The sequence below is a fragment of the Lytechinus variegatus genome, chromosome 8 (assembly GCF_018143015.1).
Source record: "Lytechinus variegatus isolate NC3 chromosome 8, Lvar_3.0, whole genome shotgun sequence".
In the NCBI taxonomy this organism is placed as follows: Eukaryota; Metazoa; Echinodermata; class Echinoidea; order Temnopleuroida; family Toxopneustidae; genus Lytechinus; species Lytechinus variegatus.
This window is the reverse complement of record NC_054747.1, coordinates 42714062-42737382: the sequence shown is the minus strand read 5'-3', so window position 1 is coordinate 42737382 and position 23321 is coordinate 42714062.

Sequence of the window (23321 nt, the reverse complement as noted above, 5' to 3'; positions counted from 1 at the left end):
GGTAGTTGTCCGGGGGGTAATTGTCCGGTGGGTAATTGTCCTCGGGGGTAATTGTCAGGGGGTAGTCGTCCGGGGGGTAGTTGTTCGGGGGGTAATTGTCCTAGAACCATTCACAGAAGTAACCCAACAGACACCCAACAACAGGTCTGGAAAACGAAGATCGAAGACCGGGGACATGCGTTATGTCAATGGTAGAAAAATTTTAATGCCAGCTGAGCTGAGCGCGATATATTGCTCAATAAATTATCATTCACATCACGATATCCATACAATTAATCATTAAGTTATCAGCCAATTATAACTGATTACATATCCAATATCAGAATATTTCTGAATTTGATCTGAATATAATAATGGTTTATTTTAGCTAGACGGATCGATGCGATCCCCGGTCTTCTGTCTTCGTTTTCCAGACACCCAACAACAGGTTTGGAAAACGAAGATCGAAGACCGGGGACATGCGTTATGTCAATGGTAGTAAAATTTTAATGCCAGCTGAGCTGAGCGCGATATATTGCTCAATCAATTATCATTCACATCACGATATCCATACAATTAATCATTAACTTATCAACCAATCATAACTGATTACATATCCAATATCAGAATATTCCTGAATTAGATCTGAATATAATAATGGCTCATTTTAGCTAGACGGATGCGATCCCCGGTCTTCTGTCTTCGTTTTCCAGACACCCAACAACAGGTTTGGAAAACGAAGACCGAAGACCGGGGACATGCGTAATGTCAATGGCAGTAAAATAATTGCAAACGCCAGTTGAGTCGAGTCTGCTTGTATATGTACGTGATTGCGCAGTATGAGGTGTATTGTATGCAAGTTTTCAGTTTTATGACAGTTTTGAGAATTGCAATGGCTGAATTCCGTGGGTGAAATAAATTATGTACGTTATAATTGTTATGTATTCTTATGCCCTATGATAACGATATTCACAGAAGTAACCATAACTTATCCGCCGCCAATCATAGCAGATGACGTATCCAAGATCAAAATATTCCTGAATTTGATCTGAATATTATAGGCCTATCTTAGCTAGACAAAATTTTACGCGATCCCCGGTCTTCTGTCTTCGTTTTCCAGACACCCAACAACAGGTCTGGAAAACGAAGATCGAAGACCGGGGACATGCGTTATGTCAATGGTAGTAAAATTTTAATGCCAGCTGAGTTGAGCGCGATATATTGCTCAATCAATTATCATGCATCACGATATCCATACAATTAATCATTAACTTATCAGCCAATTATAACTGATTACATATCCAATATCAAAATATTTCTGAATTTGATCTGAATATAATAATGGTTTATTTTAGCTAGACGGATGCGATCCCCGGTCTTCTGTCTTCGTTTTCCAGACACCCAACAACAGGTTTGGAAAACGAAGACCGGGGACACGTGTAATGTCAATGGTAGTAAAATAGTTGCAAACGGCAGGTAAGTTGAGACTGCTTGTACGTAATTGTCCTCAGGCAATCGTAATTGTCCGGGGGATAATTGTCCTCGAAGATAATTGTCCGGGGGAAAGAGTCCTCAGGGGGATTATTGTCCGGGGGTAGTTGTTCGGGGGGAATTGTCCGGGTTGATTGTCCAGGGGGTAGTTGTCCGAGGGGTTATTGTCCGGGGGGTAATTGTCCTTGGAGGTAATTGTCAGGGGGGTAGTTGTCCGGGGGTAATTGTCCGGGGGGTAGTTGTCAGGGGGTAATTGTCCGGGGGGTAATTGTCCTAGAACCATTCACAGAAGTAACCATAACTTATCCGCCGCCAATCATAGCAGATGACGTATCCAAGATCAAAATATTCCTGAATTTGATCTGAATATTATAGGCCTATCTTAGCTAGACAAAATTTTACGCGATCCCCGGTCTTCTGTCTTCGTTTTCCAGACACCCAACAACAGGTCTGGAAAACGAAGATCGAAGACCGGGGACATGCGTTATGTCAATGGTAGTAAAATTTTAATGCCAGCTGAGCTGAGCGCGATATATTGCTCAATCAATTATCATTCACATCACGATATCCATACAATTAATCATTAAGTTATCAGCCAATTATAACTGATTACATATCCAATATCAGAATATTTCTGAATTTGATCTGAATATAATAATGGTTTATTTTAGCTAGACGGATGCGATCCCCGGTCTTCTGTCTTCGTTTTCCAGACACCCAACAACAGGTCTGGAAAACGAAGATCGAAGACCGGGGACATGCGTTATGTCAATGGAAGAAAAATTTTAATGCCAGCTGAGCTGAGCGCGATATATTGCTCAATCAATTATCATTCACATCACGATATCCATACAATTAATCATTAACTTATCAACCAATCATAACTGATTACATATCCAATATCAGAATATTCCTGAATTAGATCTGAATATAATAATGGCTCATTTTAGCTAGACGGATGCGATCCCCAGTCTTTTGTCTTCGTTTTCCAGACACCCAACAACAGGTTTGGAAAACGAAGACCGGGGACATGCGTAATGTCAATGGCAGTAAAATAATTGCAAACGCCAGTTGAGTTGAGTCTGCTTGTATATGTACATGATTGCGCAGTATGAGGTGTATTGTATGCAAGTTTTCAGTTTTATGACAGTTTTGAGAATTGCAATGGCTGAATTCCGTGGGTGAAATAAATTATGTACGTTATAATTGTTATGTATTCTTATGCCCTATGATAACGATATTCACAGAAGTAACCATAACTTATCCGCCGCCAATCATAGCAGATGACGTATCCAAGATCAAAATATTCCTGAATTTGATCTGAATATTATAGGCCTATCTTAGCTAGACAAAATTTTACGCGATCCCCGGTCTTCTGTCTTCGTTTTCCAGACACCCAACAACAGGTCTGGAAAACGAAGATCGAAGACCGGGGACATGCGTTATGTCAATGGTAGTAAAATTTTAATGCCAGCTGAGTTGAGCGCGATATATTGCTCAATCAATTATCATGCATCACGATATCCATACAATTAATCATTAATTTATTAGCAAATTATAACTGATTACATATCCAATATCAGAATATTTCTGAATTTGATCTGAATATAATAATGGTTTATTTTAGCTAGACGGATGCGATCCCCGGTCTTCTGTCTTCGTTTTCCAGACACCCAACAACAGGTTTGGAAAACGAAGACCGAAGACCGGGGACACGTGTAATGTCAATGGTAGTAAAATAGTTGCAAACGGCAGTTAAGTTGAGACTGCTTGTACGTAATTGTCCTCAGGCAGTCGTAATTGTCCGGGGGATAATTGTCATCGAAGATAATTGTCCGGGGGAAAGTGTCCTCAGGGGGGCTTATTGTCCGGGGGTAGTTGTTCGCGGGGTAGTTGTCCGGGGGAATTGTCCGAGGGTGATTGTCCAGGGGGTAGTTGTCCGGGGGTAATTGTCCGGTGGGTTATTGTCCTCGGGGGTAATTGTCAGGGGGGTAGTTGTCCGGGGGGTAATTGTCCGGGGGGGGGGGGGTAGTTGTCAGGGGGGTAATTGTCCGGGGAGTAATTGTCGTAGAACCATTCACAGAAGTAACCATAACTTATCCGCCGCCAATCATAGCAGATGACGTATCCAAGATCAAAATATTCCTGAATTTGATCTGAATATAATAATGGTTTATTTTAGCTAGACGGATGCGATCCCCGGTCTTCTGTCTTCGTTTTCCAGACACCCAACAACAGGTTTGGAAAACGAAGACCGAAGACCGGGGACACGTGTAATGTCAATGGTAGTAAAATAGTTGCAAACGGCAGTTAAGTTGAGACTGCTTGTACGTAATTGTCCTCAGGCAATCGTAATTGTTCGGGGGATAATTGTCCTCGAAGATAATTGTCCGGGGGAAAGTGTCCTCAGGGGGGCCTATTGTCCTGGGGTAGTTGTTCAGGGGGTAGTTTTCCGGGGGGAATTGTCCGGGGGTGATTGTCCAGGGGGTAGTTGTCCGGGGGGTAATTGTCCGGTGGGTAATTGTCCGGTGGGTAATTGTCCTCGGGGGTAATTGTCAGGGGGTAGTTGTCCGGGGGGTAATTGTCCTAGAACCATTCACAGAAGTAACCATAACTTATCCGCCGCCAATCATAGCAGATGACGTATCCAAGATCAAAATATTCCTGAATTTGATCTGAATATTATAGGCCTATCTTAGCTAGACAAAATTTTACGGGATCCCCGGTCTTCTGTCTTCGTTTTCCAGACACCCAACAACAGGTCTGGAAAACGAAGATCGAAGACCGGGGACATGCGTTATGTCAATGGTAGAAAAATTTTAATGCCAGCTGAGCTGAGCGCGATATATTGCTCAATCAATTATCATTCACATCACGATATCCATACAATTAATCATTAACTTATCAACCAATCATAACTGATTACATATCCAATATCAGAATATTCCTGAATTAGATCTGAATATAATAATGGCTCATTTTAGCTAGACGGATGCGATCCCCAGTCTTTTGTCTTCGTTTTCCAGACACCCAACAACAGGTTTGGAAAACGAAGACCGGGGACATGCGTAATGTCAATGGCAGTAAAATAATTGCAAACGCCAGTTGAGTCGAGTCTGCTTGTATATGTACGTGATTGCGCAGTATGAGGTGTATTGTATGCAAGTTTTCAGTTTTATGACAGTTTTGAGAATTGCAATGGCTGAATTCCGTGGGTGAAATAAATTATGTACGTTATAATTGTTATGTATTCTTATGCCCTATGATAACGATATTCACAGAAGTAACCATAACTTATCCGCCGCCAATCATAGCAGATGACGTATCCAAGATCAAAATATTCCTGAATTTGATCTGAATATTATAGGCCTATCTTAGCTAGACAAAATTTTACGCGATCCCCGGTCTTCTGTCTTCGTTTTCCAGACACCCAACAACAGGTCTGGAAAACGAAGATCGAAGACCGGGACATGCGTTATGTCAATGGTAGTAAAATTTTACTGCCAGCTGAGTTGAGCGCGATTATTGCTCAGTCAATTACCATGCATCACGATATCCATACAATTAATCATTAAGTTATCAGCCAATTATAACTGATTACATATCCAATATCAGAATATTTCTGAATTTGATCTGAATATAATAATGGTTTATTTTAGCTAGACGGATGCGATCCCCGGTCTTCTGTCTTCGTTTTCCAGACACCCAACAACAGGTTTGGAAAACGAAGACCGAAGACCGGGGACACGTGTAATGTCAATGGTAGTAAAATAGTTGCAAACGGCAGTTAAGTTGAGACTGCTTGTACGTAATTGTCCTCAGGCAATCGTAATTGTCCGGGGGATAATTGTCATCGAAGATAATTGTCCGGGGGAAAGTGTCCTCAGGGGGCTTATTGTCCGGGGGTAGTTGTTCGCGGGGTAGTTGTCCGGGGAATTGTCCGAGGGTGATTGTCCAGGGGGTAGTTGTCCGGGGGGTAATTGTCCGGTGGGTTATTGTCCTCGGGGGTAATTGTCAGGGGGGTAGTTGTCCGGGGGGTAATTGTCCGGGGGGGGGGGGGTATTGTCAGGGGGTAATTGTCCGGGGAGTAATTGTCGTAGAACCATTCACAGAAGTAACCATAACTTATCCGCCGCCAATCATAGCAGATGACGTATCCAAGATCAAAATATTCCTGAATTTGATCTGAATATAATAATGGTTTATTTTAGCTAGACGGATGCGATCCCCGGTCTTCTGTCTTCGTTTTCCAGACACCCAACAACAGGTTTGGAAAACGAAGACCGAAGACCGGGGACACGCGTAATGTCAATGGTAGTAAAATAGTTGCAAACGGCAGTTAAGTTGAGACTGCTTGTACGTAATTGTCCTCAGGCAATCGTAATTGTTCGGGGGATAATTGTCCTCGAAGATAATTGTCCGGGGGAAAGTGTCCTCAGGGGGGCCTATTGTCCTGGGGTAGTTGTTCAGGGGGTAGTTTTTCCGGGGGGAATTGTCCGGGGTGATTGTCCAGGGGGTAGTTGTCCGGGGGGTAATTGTCCGGTGGGTAATTGTCCGGTGGGTAATTGTCCTCGGGGTAATTGTCAGGGGGTAGTTGTCCGGGGGTAATTGTCCTAGAACCATTCACAGAAGTAACCATAACTTATCCGCCGCCAATCATAGCAGATGACGTATCCAAGATCAAAATATTCCTGAATTTGATCTGAATATTATAGGCCTATCTTAGCTAGACAAAATTTTACGGGATCCCCGGTCTTCTGTCTTCGTTTTCCAGACACCCAACAACAGGTCTGGAAAACGAAGATCGAAGACCGGGGACATGCGTTATGTCAATGGTAGAAAAATTTTAATGCCAGCTGAGTTGAGCGCGATATATTGCTCAATCAATTATCATTCACATCACGATATCCATACAATTAATCATTAACTTATCAACCAATCATAACTGATTACATATCCAATATCAGAATATTCCTGAATTAGATCTGAATATAATAATGGCTCATTTTAGCTAGACGGATGCGATCCCCAGTCTTTTGTCTTCGTTTTCCAGACACCCAACAACAGGTTTGGAAAACGAAGACCGGGGACATGCGTAATGTCAATGGCAGTAAAATAATTGCAAACGCCATGAGTTGAGTCTGCTTTTATATGTACGTGATTGCGCAGTATGAGGTGTATTGTATGCAAGTTTTCAGTTTTTATGACAGTTTTGAGAATTGCAATGGCTGAATTCCGTGGGTGAAATAAATTATGTACGTTATAATTGTTATGTATTCTTATGCCCTATGATAACGATATTCACAGAAGTAACCATAACTTATCCGCCGCCAATCATAGCAGATGACGTATCCAAGATCAAAATATTCCTGAATTTGATCTGAATATTATAGGCCTATCTTAGCTAGACAAAATTTTTACGCGATCCCCGGTCTTCTGTCTTCGTTTTCCAGACCCCAACAACAGGTCTGGAAAACGAAGATCGAAGACCGGGGACATGCGTTATGTCAATGGAAGTAAAATTTTACTGCCAGCTGAGTTGAGCGCGATTATTGCTCAGTCAATTACCATGCATCACGATATCCATACAATTAATCATTAAGTTATCAGCCAATTATAACTGATTACATATCCAATATCAGAATATTTCTGAATTTGATCTGAATATAATAATGGTTTATTTTAGCTAGACGGATGCGATCCCCGGTCTTCTGTCTTCGTTTTCGAGATACCCAACAACAGGTTTGGAAAACGAAGACCGAAGACCGGGGACACGTGTAATGTCAATGGTAATAAAATAGTTGCAAACGGCAGTTAAGTTGAGACTGCTTGTACGTAATTGTCCTCAGGCAATCGTAATTGTCCGGGGGATAATTGTCATCGAAGATAATTGTCCGGGGGAAAGTGTCCTCAGGGGGCTTATTGTCCGGGGGTAGTTGTTCGCGGGTAGTTGTCCGGGGAATTGTCCGAGGGTGATTGTCCAGGGGGTAGTTGTCCGGGGGGTAATTGTCCGGTGGGTTATTGTCCTCGGGGGTAATTGTCAGGGGGTAGTTGTCCGGGGGGTAATTGTCCGGGGGGGGGTAGTTGTCAGGGGGGTAATTGTCCGGGGAGTAATTGTCGTAGAACCATTCACAGAAGTAACCATAACTTATCCGCCGCCAATCATAGCAGATGACGTATCCAAGATCAAAATATTCCTGAATTTGATCTGATATAATAATGGTTTATTTTAGCTAGACGGATGCGATCCCCGTCTTCTGTCTTCGTTTTCCAGACACCCAACAACAGGTTTGGAAAACGAAGACCGAAGACCGGGGACACGCGTAATGTCAATGGTAGTAAAATAGTTGCAAACGGCAGTTAAGTTGAGACTGCTTGTACGTAATTGTCCTCAGGCAATCGTAATTGTTCGGGGGATAATTGTCCTCGAAGATAATTGTCGGGGGAAAGTGTCCTCAGGGGGCCTATTGTCCTGGGGTAGTTGTTCAGGGGGGTAGTTTTCCGGGGGGAAATGTCCGGGGGTGATTGTCCAGGGGTAGTTGTCCAGGGGGGTAATTGTCCGGTGGGTAATTGTCCGGTGGGTAATTGTCCTCGGGGGTAATTGTCAGGGGGTAGTTGTCCGGGGGTAATTGTCCTAGAACCATTCACAGAAGTAACCATAACTTATCCGCCGCCAATCATAGCAGATGACGTATCCAAGATCAAAATATTCCTGAATTTGATCTGAATATTATAGGCCTATCTTAGCTAGACAAAATTTTACGGGATCCCCGGTCTTCTGTCTTCGTTTTCCAGACACCCAACAACAGGTCTGGAAAACGAAGATCGAAGACCGGGGACATGCGTTATGTCAATGGTAGTAAAATTTTAATGCCAGCTGAGTTGTTCGGGGGGTAGTTGTCCGGGGGAATTGTCCGGGGGTGATTGTCCAGGGGGTAGTTGTCCGGGGGGTAATTGGTTGGTAGGTTATTGTCCTCGGGGTAATTGTCAGGGGGTAGTTGTCCGGGGGGTAATTGTCCGGAGGTAGTTGTCAGGGGGGTAATTGTCCGGGGAGTAATTGTCCGAGAACCATTCACAGAAGTAACCATAACTTATCCGCCGCCAATCATAGCAGATGACGTATCCATGATCAAAATATTCCTGAATTTGATCTGATATAATAATGGTTTATTTTAGCTAGACGGATGCGATCCCCGGTCTTCTGTCTTCGTTTTCCAGACACCCAACAACGGGTTTGGAAAACGAAGATCGAAGACCGGGGACCCACGCATTGTCAATGGGAGAACATGTGTAGGTGGCAAGGTCCAAAGTCCATTCTAACCCGCGCACGTGTTTTGTACACACTTTGCACTGCTTTGTACACACTTCGTGCGTGCACTACAAGTGCTTTCACACGGTGTGATATGTGTCCCCGGTCTTCGTTTTCCAGACACCCGACATGACGTCATTAGTCAACGTACATGTATTGCACATTCATGATGACTTGCATATGACTATTTTCACAAAATATTGTTATGCTTTAAATTCTATGACTTCGCTATTTGCTGTCATATTTTTAGCGTTTTGCTCGGTGGATTTTACTATATTTATTTTCATATGATTATTTTCAGCCTGGAGTTCCCCTTTAAGGTATCTAACATTTATGAGTCTATAACACTATATTCTGACAAATTTATCTTTTGATGTTGTTCTTTCAAATGCAAGTATCTTCATTCGAAACAAGACTTGAAAGGTTACAAGTGATGAAAACACCGAACTAAAAAAACATGTTTAACCTTAAAAAAAAAGGTTACTTGAAAAAAAAAAAAAAAACGAGTGGAACGCCTCTGACAGTCTCGCCTGCGTTACGAAATTTAATATAGCAGCAATGCTGACTTTGAATAAAAACAGTGATACTTGATTACCCTAATGTTAAAGTTTACTTTCAAAGTTATGAAAACATTTCTAAAAATAATCCCAACATAGTCAAAGTTCTTTGACGCTAAATGACATTTGACCTTAATCATTTGACTAAAAACTAGTGCAAGACTATCAATGATACTTGATTACCCTTATATCCAAGTTTCATGAACCAGATTCATAAACTTTCAAAGTTATGACATTTAAAAAAATATCTCTAGCATGGTCACAGTTCATTGACCCTAAGTGACCTATGACCTTAATCATGTGACCTAAAACTCATGCAAGATGATAAGTGAAACTTAAATACTCGTGTCCAATTTTTCTGAACTAGGTCGATAAAATTCCAAAGTTAAGATGACATCTCAAAAACTTTGGTTAAGATTTAAATTTTGATAACGAAATATGGTCAAATCTTATTGACCATAAATGACCATTGGCCTTGACCATGTGACCTGAAACTCATTGTCAGTGGTACTTGATTACAAGCACACTTATGTTCAAGTTCATGAAATAGGACTATGATGATGACACTTAAAAAAATTAACAGTTCAGATTTCAGTGCTGTGACCTTTGACTTTGATCTTGTGACCTGACACTAATGTAAGATTATCAGCAATTTAACTTTTGTACAATTTTCATAAAGTAGGCCCTTATATTTTAAAGTTATGACATAAAAAATGACCTTTGACCTTGATCATGCAACCTGGAAACTCATGCAAGATGATCAGTGATACTTCGATACACTTATGTCCAAGTTTCATGAACTAGGTCCATATACTTCCTAAGTTATGATGACTGGCTCAAAGTCTCAAACTTTTATACAAAACTATACATCATTTATAAATATTAATTAAAGCCAAGTCAAGTTCCGTCTGTTTGTGACTGTTGGTTACTCAGCTGCAGTGGAGTAACTAAGAGTCACAAACATAACAAAAAACCATACCTGCTCATGAAACAGGATTGTAATATTAAGGGCAGATAAGTTAAAGCAAGAAAATCAAGATTTCAGGCTCGGTAATCTTATTTCTATAGTCCTACTTGATTGAAAATATCTTATGAAATGACAAGGAAATGACTTAAAGGAAAGTAAGTTCTTAAACTGGTTGATTGTCTAAGCCTTTGACTCTGTGAAATCTAATTTCATTGGTCCGCCGCTCTGGAAGAAACTGTACCGGTGACAGGCAGCATCGTTGTAAAATGTAAAATGACAAGACATTTGTGAAGTTCAATCACTTACTTAAAACATTAAAATGTTTTCTATAGTTACGTAGATTCAAATCAAAGTCGGTGTCCTTTTCCTCCGTTTTCTGTTCGTTTTTTTTTTCTACATCCAAAACTTATTTTCACGGTAGATTACCATTTGAAGAGACTGTGCTATTCTAGTACATGTAGTTTCTCTTTCAGGGAGATTTAACCTAACCCTCCGCCTTGAAATTATTGATATACTGAATTCATTTGTAGATTCACGCAGACACAATCATTCTTGGAAAATACACAAGAAAGTGTAAAAGCTTCCAAAAGGGAAGTTCACCCTAACGAATAATTGGTTGTAATAAAAAGCAAAAAAAAAAAAAGAGAAATATATCAGTGAAGGTTTGATAAATATAATTAAAGATCAGTTATGATTTTTTAATATGATTTTATGACATCACAGACGATATGAATTGCCCAAAATGCCATTTTCTCAAAAATTGAAAGTGATTTTTTTTTATTTTTGCGGTGGATATATCATCAGACACATCATTTCATAGCCCCTTCTACTAGAATTTACCATGTGTGAGACAGTGTTATTTGTGAATGCTGATATGCCAGGGCTAGCAATGGAAATTCATCCGTTTAGAGTGCCAATATCCTACAATGATATACCAAGAAAGTCCGGAAAAAACTTTTAACATTAAAAAAAAATCACCAATATAATGAAAAAGCATGTACAGAAAACATAACTCTCATATAGATGTATGTCCTGAAAGAGCATCTACTCCATCATAATTTCAGATACCATTTTTATGTGGTATATGTTTAACCTTCGATAATTAAGAGGTATTCTTTGTTGTGATGTAAAATTCTATTTGCACCAAAAGCATGAATGCAATGTTCTGGAAAAGACACTATTTCTGGACATATGAGAATTTTGTTTTCTGGTCATGATTTTTCATTTTAATTGGCCACAGAATCTTGCCGTAAATAATAAACTTTTTAACTGACCTTCATGGTTCCGCTGGTCTTCAGTCTTTTTCTTCTTTAGAAGCTCTGCCATAGCAGATCTGTCAGCATTCCCAATCTGGAAATATAATATGAACACATATGGAATATGTTTAGAAATTTTAAAATTAAAATTTAATTTAGCCCTCCTCCCCCCCCCCCCCCCCGCTCAACATTTTTCAAGACAATTCAGCCGCGATTTTTTGGGGTGACCGCGCCGCGCCACTCACATTTAAGTCTCGCATATCTTCTGAGTTCAAATTTGCGACACTTGGGTACGCGGTCATGTGCAAATCCAATGCAATTCTGTATCTAGACTAGAAATCCAGACAAAAATCATAAGTGTATCATTATTTTCAGTTTTTCTAATGAATTTTTTTTTATTGAAGTAGTATCACCAATACTTTCCAATTCCATCAATTTTTTTTTTCAAGTAGAAATTTAAGAGCAATTTTTTGAATCACCACTGGCAGCGATATTAAGTTATGTAGAAGTCATTTTTTTTGGCAAATCACAGAATAAAGTCTGGCCTGCTTCAGGTAAACACTTATCACTTTGGACTAAATTTCCTGGCTAGTATGCTTCAAGATTTCCTGATCCGTGCACGTCTTAAAAATTTAAGTTGAATGTAAAGGTTCAACGTACCCTCTTTCTCACATCTTTTTTTTTGAGGTTGAAGCCTCATCCTCCATTTCCTGATCTGTGGTATCAGACTCATCCTTAGCCTCATCTACTCTGGTTGCGGTGTTTAGGAACTCCTTCTCTTCCTTTAGTACATCAGCTTTTTTTTCTGTAAGGGACAGGCACATTAAGGACATAAATAATCAGAGTAATTTCAAAGAGCCATTTATGAAATGCATTGTAAAAATGGGGTTTTAGCATTATTAGATTTATTACTACAGAGTACAGACAAGTTATCAAATCAGAATTCAGAAACCAGTTTTTAAGTTATAGACGTAAATAATTTTATCTGAATTCTGTACACACAAACTATTTTGAGTTGTAGACATATTTTTCAGTAGATCTAATTAAGATAATTATTATTTAAAAACTAGTAAGAATCTTTCACATCATTAAATTTGCCCCCAAATTTGTTAATTAGCCGATGTAATAATAATCCAGTCTAGCCAGGAGGCTTCTATCATTTACTAACGTAACTTACTCTCATACGAAGCCAGGGCTTCTATTGTATACATGTGCGTGTAGGCAGCCAAAACCTGAAACTTTCGCCCCCGAGATTTCTACTTTCTCTCTAAAAGATCTAGCCCTAAATCATGTACCTGGGATACAACTTCATTTCCGACATTTCTATGCTATGGATTTTATTTTTAGACAAGAATTCGTTAAAAAAATGACAAAAATATTATGAAAAGAAGAGACTTGCCCGATGTTTACACCGTCATCTTGTTTTCTATTGTTCTTCACCCACGATACGGACGCTTGCGTCGCGTAACGTGGGTGAGAGTAGCCAGGCGGCTTCTAGAGAGAAAAGATCATTTACTAAGGTAAGGTTACTCTCATACGAAGCCAGATCTTCCTTCTCATAGACGCGTTCATCAGGTAACGTTGGCGAAGAACAATAGGAAGCAAGATGGCGGCGTAAAGATCGGGCAAGTCTCATCCGTCTTTTCACAATATTTCTCTCAAATTTTTTTTTAGGAATTCTTCTTCAAAAATAACGAGAGCGTAGAAATGTCGGAAATGAAGTTTTTTCCCATGTACATGATTTAGGGCTAGATCTTTTCTATAAAGGAAAGTAGAAATCTCAGGGGCGAAAGTTTCAGGTTTTGTACCAGTACGTGGGTGAATATAGCTCGGGATCCCAGGCGTCAGTGGGCAGTAACCCTACGTTAGTACGTAGAGTACTGTGTAGGCCTAGAGCTAAATTCATAGTCATGATAGTAATTGACGTCACTTCAGTTTCAGACGCCTCCAGGCATGCCAGGCTAGTCGAGCACCACATATACATACATATATATATATATATATATATATATATATATATATATATATATATATATATATATATATATATATATATATATAATTACATATTAGGTACAAATCAGGATGTAATAATGTATATTTACCACTGGCCACTAACACCTTGGCCTTCCACATCCCAGCCAATGTTTCGGCCGTTTCTCTGCGGGGTTCCGGACTCCACCAGGCCCTCAACTCAAGTTCGGGTCCACCAAGTTGACCAACATCTTTTTGTTTGTTACAAAATCGCTTGAAGTAACAGTTACTTCGTAAACCCACATGGTTGATATCCTTATCAATTCAAGAAGATTAAAGACAAAGTGCAGTAAGATCAGATTCTACAGGCGTAAATATTGGATGAAGCGATTAACTGTTACGGGCGTCGGTAAGCTTTCGCGAGTGAATTTGAAACGCATTGTATAGATTTCCGATTCCGAGATTTACCGAAGAGTTCCAAATATCTAATATAGATCTATAACTCTAACTTTAGCCTTTACTGAGAGTTTATCCATTGCGATGATGATCTTAAAAGAAAATAATGAAAATCATCAGTATAATGAATAAAAAAGATTGTATAGAAATGTAAATTATTTTTATCTAAAAATCGAACATTTCCGAAAACAAGCAGTGAATCCGAACCCGATCTGAACCCCGAGCTCACGCTCGACGCACGTCCACGGTACATGCAGAAGCGAACATAGATATATCGAGAGAAGTGGAAACTCGTGTAAATTATTCAAACGCATACTGTACATGTGAGTTCTAAAGCTTAACAAAGGGATGTGTAACATTCCAGTAGCTTTGAAGTTCCATTATGCTACGAGCTGCTGTTACACTGTGGGGAATTTCGGAGGCCAGGCACAAGTTACACATACAAAATATCAAATTACCGGCAAAATGTCAGTGTAAATTATAAACTAAATGGAGATTGAATAGTGCATCAAACAATTTTTCAAGTTTTGTACTCCTCCCTGCCCCCCCCCCCCCCCGACGAGCTTGAAGATCCGTTTTTTTTTTGCTTGTTATTTTTTTTCGGTTACGATTGAAGAACTTACTGTGGTAACACTGTGTTACCCAACTATGTGGGCAATTATGTGATTAACAATGTGATCTGAAGTGTAACACTGTGACCACATAGTTTACAGATAGTCAACTATGTGAACACACTTTGGTAAACTGTGTTTGTTACCCAACTATGTGAGCAATTATGTGATTAACTATGTGATCTGGGGGGCGTTTCATGAACATTTCCCGTCTGACATCTTGTCAGATCCGACAACTACGTCATCGTCTGACATCTTGTCAGAACTGACCAAAAAACCGTTTCATGAAGCTCGCAGCGGCCGTCTGACAAGATGTCAGACGATTTTAATTATTTCATCGTAGTGAACGAGCCTACTGACCAATTAGGCTCCGCCCCAAACTAGCGGCAAATAAAAACCTTGAAAATTCTCACGATCACGTCTTCTGCTGCTGCTGTCTGAGCGGTAAGCAAAGTCAGAATATGGAGACGAATACCGAAGAAGCGACGGTAAGTACAGTTTTTGAAAATATTTGAGCCGATGAAATGAAAGTAGTGATATTGCTTGTGGATATTGGCCTGTATATTTAGATTGCCTTGGTACGGAATGGTATCGGAGCAACAGTTAGAAGTACGAAATTGGTGCTACAAGACTAATTGTGGTCCCACCAATACCTTTCTGTGTTTTTTTTTTTTTTACTTTGCGAAAATGATGGTACGCAAGCTTGACAATTCTAACTTGTAGTTGTAATAGATCTAGACTGGAGCTATACTTAGTCTAGGCCACTTATCCAATGTACAAGGTTATGATATAACTTTGTCCTGAGTTATTAACCCCTGTGTGGTGAAATAACTAAGGTGGTTAAAGTTTTTTTTCTCTCTCTCTAGTCTAGTCTAGTTGTTGGGCAACTGTTGTTGGGGGATAATTCGTAAATGACAATGAATATAGACCTAGTAGGCCTAACATTAGAATGAATTCTTTTAATTATTTTTTTCTGAATTGAAAAGATATTCTGTGACTATGGAGATGGAGAGTGACATCAATCTCAGTTTTCCACCAATAATAGGTTGTCATAAAAATCAGTACAAAATGAATATTTTTTTTTAGCGCTCTGGTGAATAAAAATGATTCCCAAATAAAAGACCCAAGGCTAGAATTACTAATAATAATAATGGCAACTGATTTTTTTATTGTCACGAAGGGTATTTTAAAGACTTATAGAGTGTGTATTGTATGATGCGTAGATTAATCACATACAGGGTGGTTGCTGAATGCAAGTGGTCTAGGCCTAGACACAAAAAGTCGTCAGATTCTGGTGATTTATTAATTTCTCACATTAAACTATCATCCCCACAGAGTTTTCCAAACTCGATTGCACTTTATCTTTATGAAGCACCTCGTCCTTGAATGTAATACATTGGATAAGTGGTCTACGTGAGATCTATTAGTATTACTAATAACGTAGACCACTTATCCAATGTACACCTTATCTATAAATATTATGATAATCTTGTCCTCAGTTAGGAACCCATATTTGTTAAAATTACATGAGTAAGATTGTCAATGTTTGACTTTTTTCTCTTGATCTAGAATGGATAAATGCTTGATTTTTTGGCACAGTTAGATTTTACTAAAGAAAATTCTAATTCATCAAAAAATATGTCTTGGCCCAAAACTAAATTGGATTCTTTATTTTTTTCTAATTAGACTCTAAAGAGAGTCTGTTGAGATGAAGATCTGCATCAATCTCAGTTTCCATCCATAGTAGAGGTCACCAAAATATGCTCAAAATTAAAGCTTTTGTGCACTCTGGACATTCTTCACAAAACTCAAAAGTGATATTTCAAAGACTTATTTTGATGTATGTTAAATGTTTAATGTGTGACCAACCACAGACGGTGGTTGCAGAGTGCAAGTGACGTAGACTTGGTCTTGGGAATCATTTTTGTTTTTTATTCACCAGACTGCTGAAAATCTTTAGTTTTGTCATTTTGAGCATATTTATGAGACAATTGCCATTGCATTTTTATTGGATGAATTTAAAAACTGAAATTGATGCAGATCTTCATCTCCACAGACTCTCTTGCAATGTACTATCTATACGGTGTTGTCTCATTATACTATTTTGAAGAAAAAAAATGTGTTTTGTTTTAAGTGCCGTTCTTATGGGAGGAAATCCTCTTTTTCCCCTGTGCCCCCCCCCCCCCTCTGACGCCCCTGACTTAGATTCTGTAGACATGCCTATGTAGTCCCTGGCTTCGCTACGAGTACTAGTAGATTTACTGCGTAACGTTAGGCAGTGTGGTTGCAGTGAACAAGTTGTCTGAATATTGAATACAAACTTTAATGTGGCATTTTTCTTCCTTTTTTTCAATTTTAGATCATCTGCTCTGCCCAGGCCAGATTTATGGCATCATCAAATATGTTAATTTATTTGCATTTCTCATATATACAAAAAGTACTTCTTTTAAATTTAGTGACCAATTTTGATTTTTTCCCAAATTTAGCTGAAAGACTGTTTTAAGTTTTAATGAACATCTATTCAAAATTTTGTCTAGAAATTTTTAATGCTAATTATTGTGATATTGATTGCAATTCAGTTATAATCCATCAGGAAAAGTTATCTTAGTTTCATTGTACTTCTAAACTATGATTATGAATTTCTAAATTTTGTCAGAAAAATTATTGAACCAAATTTATGTGATTTAAAAAAAATAAATAATATATACGTAATGCAGAGGCAAGGGATAACCCAAAATGAGAGCTGGGCACCAAAATTATGTAAAAGCCCACACTTGGTGGGCCAGTTGGGCTATCAAAGTTTTGATAAATTGTAATGTTTTCTTTTGTTTTAGGGGAAACACATTTTCTTTTTAGGCCACCAAAAATAAGAAATTTATGATTTTAGTGGTCTGATTGGGCTACGAAGTAAAAAAGTTTAGTGTGGAGCCTTGCATTTAATGCATTTAAAAATTCAACATTTGTAGAAGTGAAGATACATTATGACACCATCCAAGTCACATAAATTTCAACCCTGGAAAAATTGCATGTTTTTTTTTAGCAGGATGCTGAATGAGCACTTCATCATTGATTTTTTTTTGTAACATAAACTTTAGTGAAATTAGGTCTGATTTTGATGTATAAAATGGGTCAGTGTTCAATATAAATTCCATTCATTTTTGTTTTCTTAAATTTTCCAATGTTTTGAAACAGGATGGACCGATAGTAACATATAATGACGGCCAAGTTCAGGCGATATGTTCGTATATTAGAGAGAATTACAGGGAATTGTTTCCATCTGGTGACAAGCCAAATGTAAGTATCACTTTATTGTAGAAACCATGACATCGTTTAATCCAAATACCAGTTTAATTAGGCAGGACAACAATAAACCAAAAGGTATTCGTTGTCCTCAAAAATGATATCAAAATATTCTTCTACATCCAATTTATCATGTGAAACTACTTAAAACTTACGTACTATCCATTTAACTTCTGAAAAGGAGCAAAATTAGAGCAGAAGTATGGTCCGAAAAAGTCATAGACATCGCGGTACCATTTTTATACATTACACGTACTATCGATAGTATAAACGATCACGATGTGCTCGCTAAACGCGCGCGCACATCGACGTCTGCTAGCCGTCGTCTGCTGCAACTCTTCAATAGCCACGCATGTGTAATTTGCTGTTAGATGTCCCATATGCCAGCTTTCATGTTAGTACATAAATGTGTGCGCGTTATTTGCGGACACAGATCATGCACGCCTCTCCGTCGTCTGCTACGACTCTCTTTATCAGTCCCAAGTGTGAAATGTGTTTATATTCATTTGGTCTACATGCAGTTTGCCCACTTCTCATTTAGTCTAATGCAAAATGGGCTGAACCCATTAGGTCTATCAAATTGCCATTTGGTCTAACTGCCATTTGATCTACACTACACTTGGTCTAATTCTCATAAAGCGATATGTCCAGTTGGTCTATTTTTTTTTTTTACTTTGCCAAATACATAAAATTGGCTTGATATCAGCTCCCCAGTGTGAAATATATATGTATATATATTCATTTGGTCTACATGCAGTTTGCCGACTTGTTATTTAGTCTAATGCCACATGGGCCGAACCCATTAGGTCTATCAAATTGCCATTTGGTCTACACTACACTTGGTCTAATTATCATATAGCAATATGTCCAGTTGGTCTACTGATTTTTTTTACTTTGCCAAATACATAAAATTGGCTTGATATCAGTTTCCCAGTGTGAAATATATATGTATATATATTTATTCATTTGGTTTACATGCAGTTTGCCCACTTCTTATTTAGTCTAATGCCAAATGGGCCGAACCCATTAGGTCTATCAAAGTGCCATTTGGTCTACACTACACTTGGTCTAATTATCATATAGCAATATGTCCAGTTGTTCTACTGATTTTTTTACTTTGCCAAACACATAAAATTGGCTCGATATCAGTTTCCCAGTGTGAAATATATATGTATATATATTTATTCATTTGATCTACATGCAGTTTGCCTACTTATCATTTAGTCTAATACCAAATGGGCTTAACCCATTTGGTCTATTATTTTTTTCCTTTTTAATTACCATTTGGTCTACACCATACCTTGTCTAAACTACATTTGGTCTACACTACACTTGATCTAATTTGGATAGTGAAATGTCCAGTCAGTGGGCTATTTTCATTGACCTACATCATTATGTTATACTTTATGAGATAATTTTTTTATGTAATCTAATTTCAACTTATAAACTTAGAAGAGGTGTTGAACAAAGTAAAGATGAATTATAGATGAAAAGTGGCATAAGTTTGGAAGGGCCCAGATATGGCATAACAGGCAAATTTTTAAAATTGTAAGCGAGAGAAGCAAACAACAAAAAAAATTGTATCCTATTCTTTTATGAATGTTTTTAAAATATTTAGAAAATGATACATTCCACTATTATCTATTTCCTTCACTTTTATCTCCTGTTCAGTTTTTTTCTTGGTGCCCCCCCCCCCCCGCCAATCTTTAAACTGTTGTAGACAAACCTAACTAGAATTTGACATAAAACATAAATAGGTTTGAATAATGGCAATGAGGTGAATAGTTAATGGATAACCTGGTTGTTGAGTAACCGGGACCAATCAGAAAATACATTAAACAGAGTCTGTGGCTGGGGGGGGGGTGTCTATTAATTTCCCTTGATTTTCCAGTGCTAGATCATTTGTGATTGACAAATTTTTCAAATATGAAATGTTCTACACTTTTTTACTTCTTTTATGGGAGGGGGGGGCTGATCAATATTTCCTTAATGGTCCCATCTATCTAATAGTATACAGGCGCACCTTCTGAGAAAAAAATAATTCTACTTTGTGTTTTCAGGATATTATTTTAGGATATGGAATTGGCTGTCAAAATTGTTGCTCTACTTGATGAGCTATGCCCTTCCTTTTTTAACCAAATATGGTGTTGCGCTGTCCTATATATGATTCATTTTTAATTTCAATGAGTTTCAAAATGCAGTAATTTATAAATGATAGCACAATTTTGGGGGCATAACGTGGGGGGGGGGGATTCACTACAAGTTCAGTATGAATTAAAGTCATGATTGGTGCTCGCACATGAAATATAACACACAATTTTACTGATTAATATGCAGTAGTGCATGTCCTCTCAGCATGATCTGACCAATGATGTGATGTCCTTTTTTTACCATATGAAACTGGACATTTATTTGCGACTCTAATTTATACTTAATTCTTTGTGAACCCCCCCCCCCGCCTAATTTTTAAGGGCACCCTCAGAACATCTAGCACCAGCTGTTCTATCATATATCTCTATTTTTCTTCAAAAAGTGCAATATCAACATAGTAAACATGCATATATATTCTTAAAATGCCCCCACAGACAAAGTCCTGAGGGGGTATGACCGTAAGCATTGCCCATCCATGCATTTTCTGTAAGTCTGTCCCCCCCCCTTGGCTTCCGTGCAATAACTCAAAAAATATTTTATGGATTTTTAATATTTTTTTGGTGTGACACCAAAATACAGGCTAAGTTTGGATTCAGAGTCTGCAGCTAGGTCAAAGGTCAAGGGCCACAGCTCATGAACTATGCAAGTTGGTTTTCACATAATTTAGGAAATATTCAACATATAAAAAAAATGGGTGTGTTGGTACACTGTAGATGACACCAAAATTCAGACTAAGTTCGAATTCGGAGTCCGCAGGTCAAAGGTCACAGCTCAATAGATATGAGAGTTGGTTTCAGCATGATAACTTGTGAAATATTCAACAGATTTAAAAACATGTGGGTGTGTAGGTAGATTACACAAACATACAGGCTAAGTTTGAATTTGGAGTCCACAGGTCAAAGATCACAGCTCATTATGCTACAGCAAGATGAATGACTTCACATATTTTGCTGATGCTTGGAAAAAAAATTACTAGTAAGTGAAATCTTTTTGAGTGAATGAATTTCACTCAAAGTTAAGCGGAGTCATCTTTGTCCTTTGGACACATCAATTTTCTCGTTTGTTCAGATGTAAACCATTCATTTAAATCTTTAGTGCGAAAGCTTATTTGCTTTCTGAGAAGACTGCAGGCTTGAGTCTTGGACATCCCCTTCAGCTTCTCACCATGGTTCTCCTTGGCAATAAGCCCATGCGTGATGACACATTCCATTATATCCTCAATTCTTCTCCGTTCCCTGGCATCTTTTACAGTCATCTTTTCCTGCTTACATCTGACTCTCTTTCTGACTCCTTCAATATAAGCCTCTCCAGCTGCTTTGTCCTCAGTCCTGATCTTTTTAGATTCGATTACTGCCTGTTCTATGAGGTGCCTTTTCCGCTCTGGGCTGGATGATTCTTGCCACTTCCTTGTCTTGTTGGCACAAAACATAACCTGTCCCTCCAATTTACAAATCTTGGCATTTGGAGCTCTGTGGAGTCTAGAATCGAGCATGGCAAAATTCCTCTCACCACTGATGTTTGTGGGGGAACATGACATTGCAGCTTCTTTAAGTTCATTGGATGGATTCCAGAACTCACCTCCTGGAAGTTGCGATTCCATTTGTCTCTTGATCACCTCAGCAAAACCATTCAGGATGTGGGAGAGAGTTAAGTGCATTTGAGGGGTAGGATCTTTGGTTATCCTCCTCCAACTATCCACATCCTGAATCTGGCCTCGGAAGGCATTCACTTCGGAGTGGAACAGGAGCTCTGTGTCCTTGTGGCACTCTTCAATAAAGACGAGAGCATTTTGAAACATGCTGTTCAGATCCAGAATATTCTGACTTGCACCAATGGTTGCCATCCATGGACCCGTTAGTACATGATGAACAATCCCAAGGCATTTGACATCCGTCCTTGACTCTGTCGTCCATGCGTTCACAAATGATCTGTGGAGGTCATTCGAAGGCTTTGTCACTTTAGTGAAGTACTCGATTATTCCGTCTCCCACCTCGCTTAACATTGCTGCACTCTTGAAAAGCATGTTAAAACGGTTGCCAACCCAACGTGGAAGGGAACCAATGAATCCTCTGTCCTTCAAATATGTCCTTAGTCCAGCAATATCTCCAGTGGCAGCATTGTTGAAAAGCTTCGCAGCAGCACGTACGAGAGCCTGTGCGTTGCCCTCCCCTCGTCGATGGTATGGCATAGTACTGCTCGGAACTATCCGCTCCTTTTCAAGAGATGTGAGACCAGAATCTGTTTTTTTGCCATGGAATCCAAAGGATGCATCCCGCATCTGAACTTGTTCAGCTTTTTTCCAATCTTCTCTTCAATCTGGGCATCCACAGCAGCATTAGTTACACATCTATCTGTCATTGTATTACTGCATGCGCCAAGCAAATCACTTCCAGTACACTGTGTAATTGCGTTCACATAATCCGACGCTTGACCTCCTGGTTGCTGCTTCATTCCAACCAAATACGTTTCACTTCCAGAGGAAACTTCCACCTCTGCGATATGCCCGAGGGTTCCTTTCGTTGTACCATCATATTTAAGTGTGAGTTTGTCTTTGTTATGGAGAGCAGCTGTCACCTGCATCTGGCTGAGTGCCTTCATCTCAGCACCAAGTCGACGCTGTGTAGAAGTAGAAGGCAACTTCTCCACCTGCCTCTCAGCAACAGTTTCTATTACTGTCCGAATTACCTCACCAACTCGACTTTCTGCAACTCCTTGTTCCTGCAATTCAAAATAAAAACCTGTTCTAACACTGAACAAGAGTGCTGCTAAGACGAGCACAAAATACGCCCGCCTGTTACACAGAAAATGGAGTTATTGGTCAAGCAAGAAAAGTGGAAGATGACAACTTCACCTTTGACCTTCTGACCTTAAAATCAATAGAATTCCTGGGATCAATGCAAGTATCATACAGACCAAATTACATGAGCCTAGGTTAATTTAATCTGAAGTTATTGCATTTGCAAGGACAGCAGAAGGGTAAGATGAATACATGTCACTGTGACCTTGACCTTTGCACCTAAGAATCAATAGGCTACATGTGATTCATGCTAGTACTATTCACACCAAATTATATGAGCCTAGGTTAATCTAAATGATTTAATGCGCTTACAAGGACTGCAGAAGGGTAAGATGAAAACACGTCACTGTGAATTTGACCTTTGACATTTTAATCTCAAAATCAATACACTTCCTGGGATCCAATCTAGTATCCAACGCACCAAATTATATGAACCTACATGTAGGCTAAGTTAAACTGAAATTATCATGTTT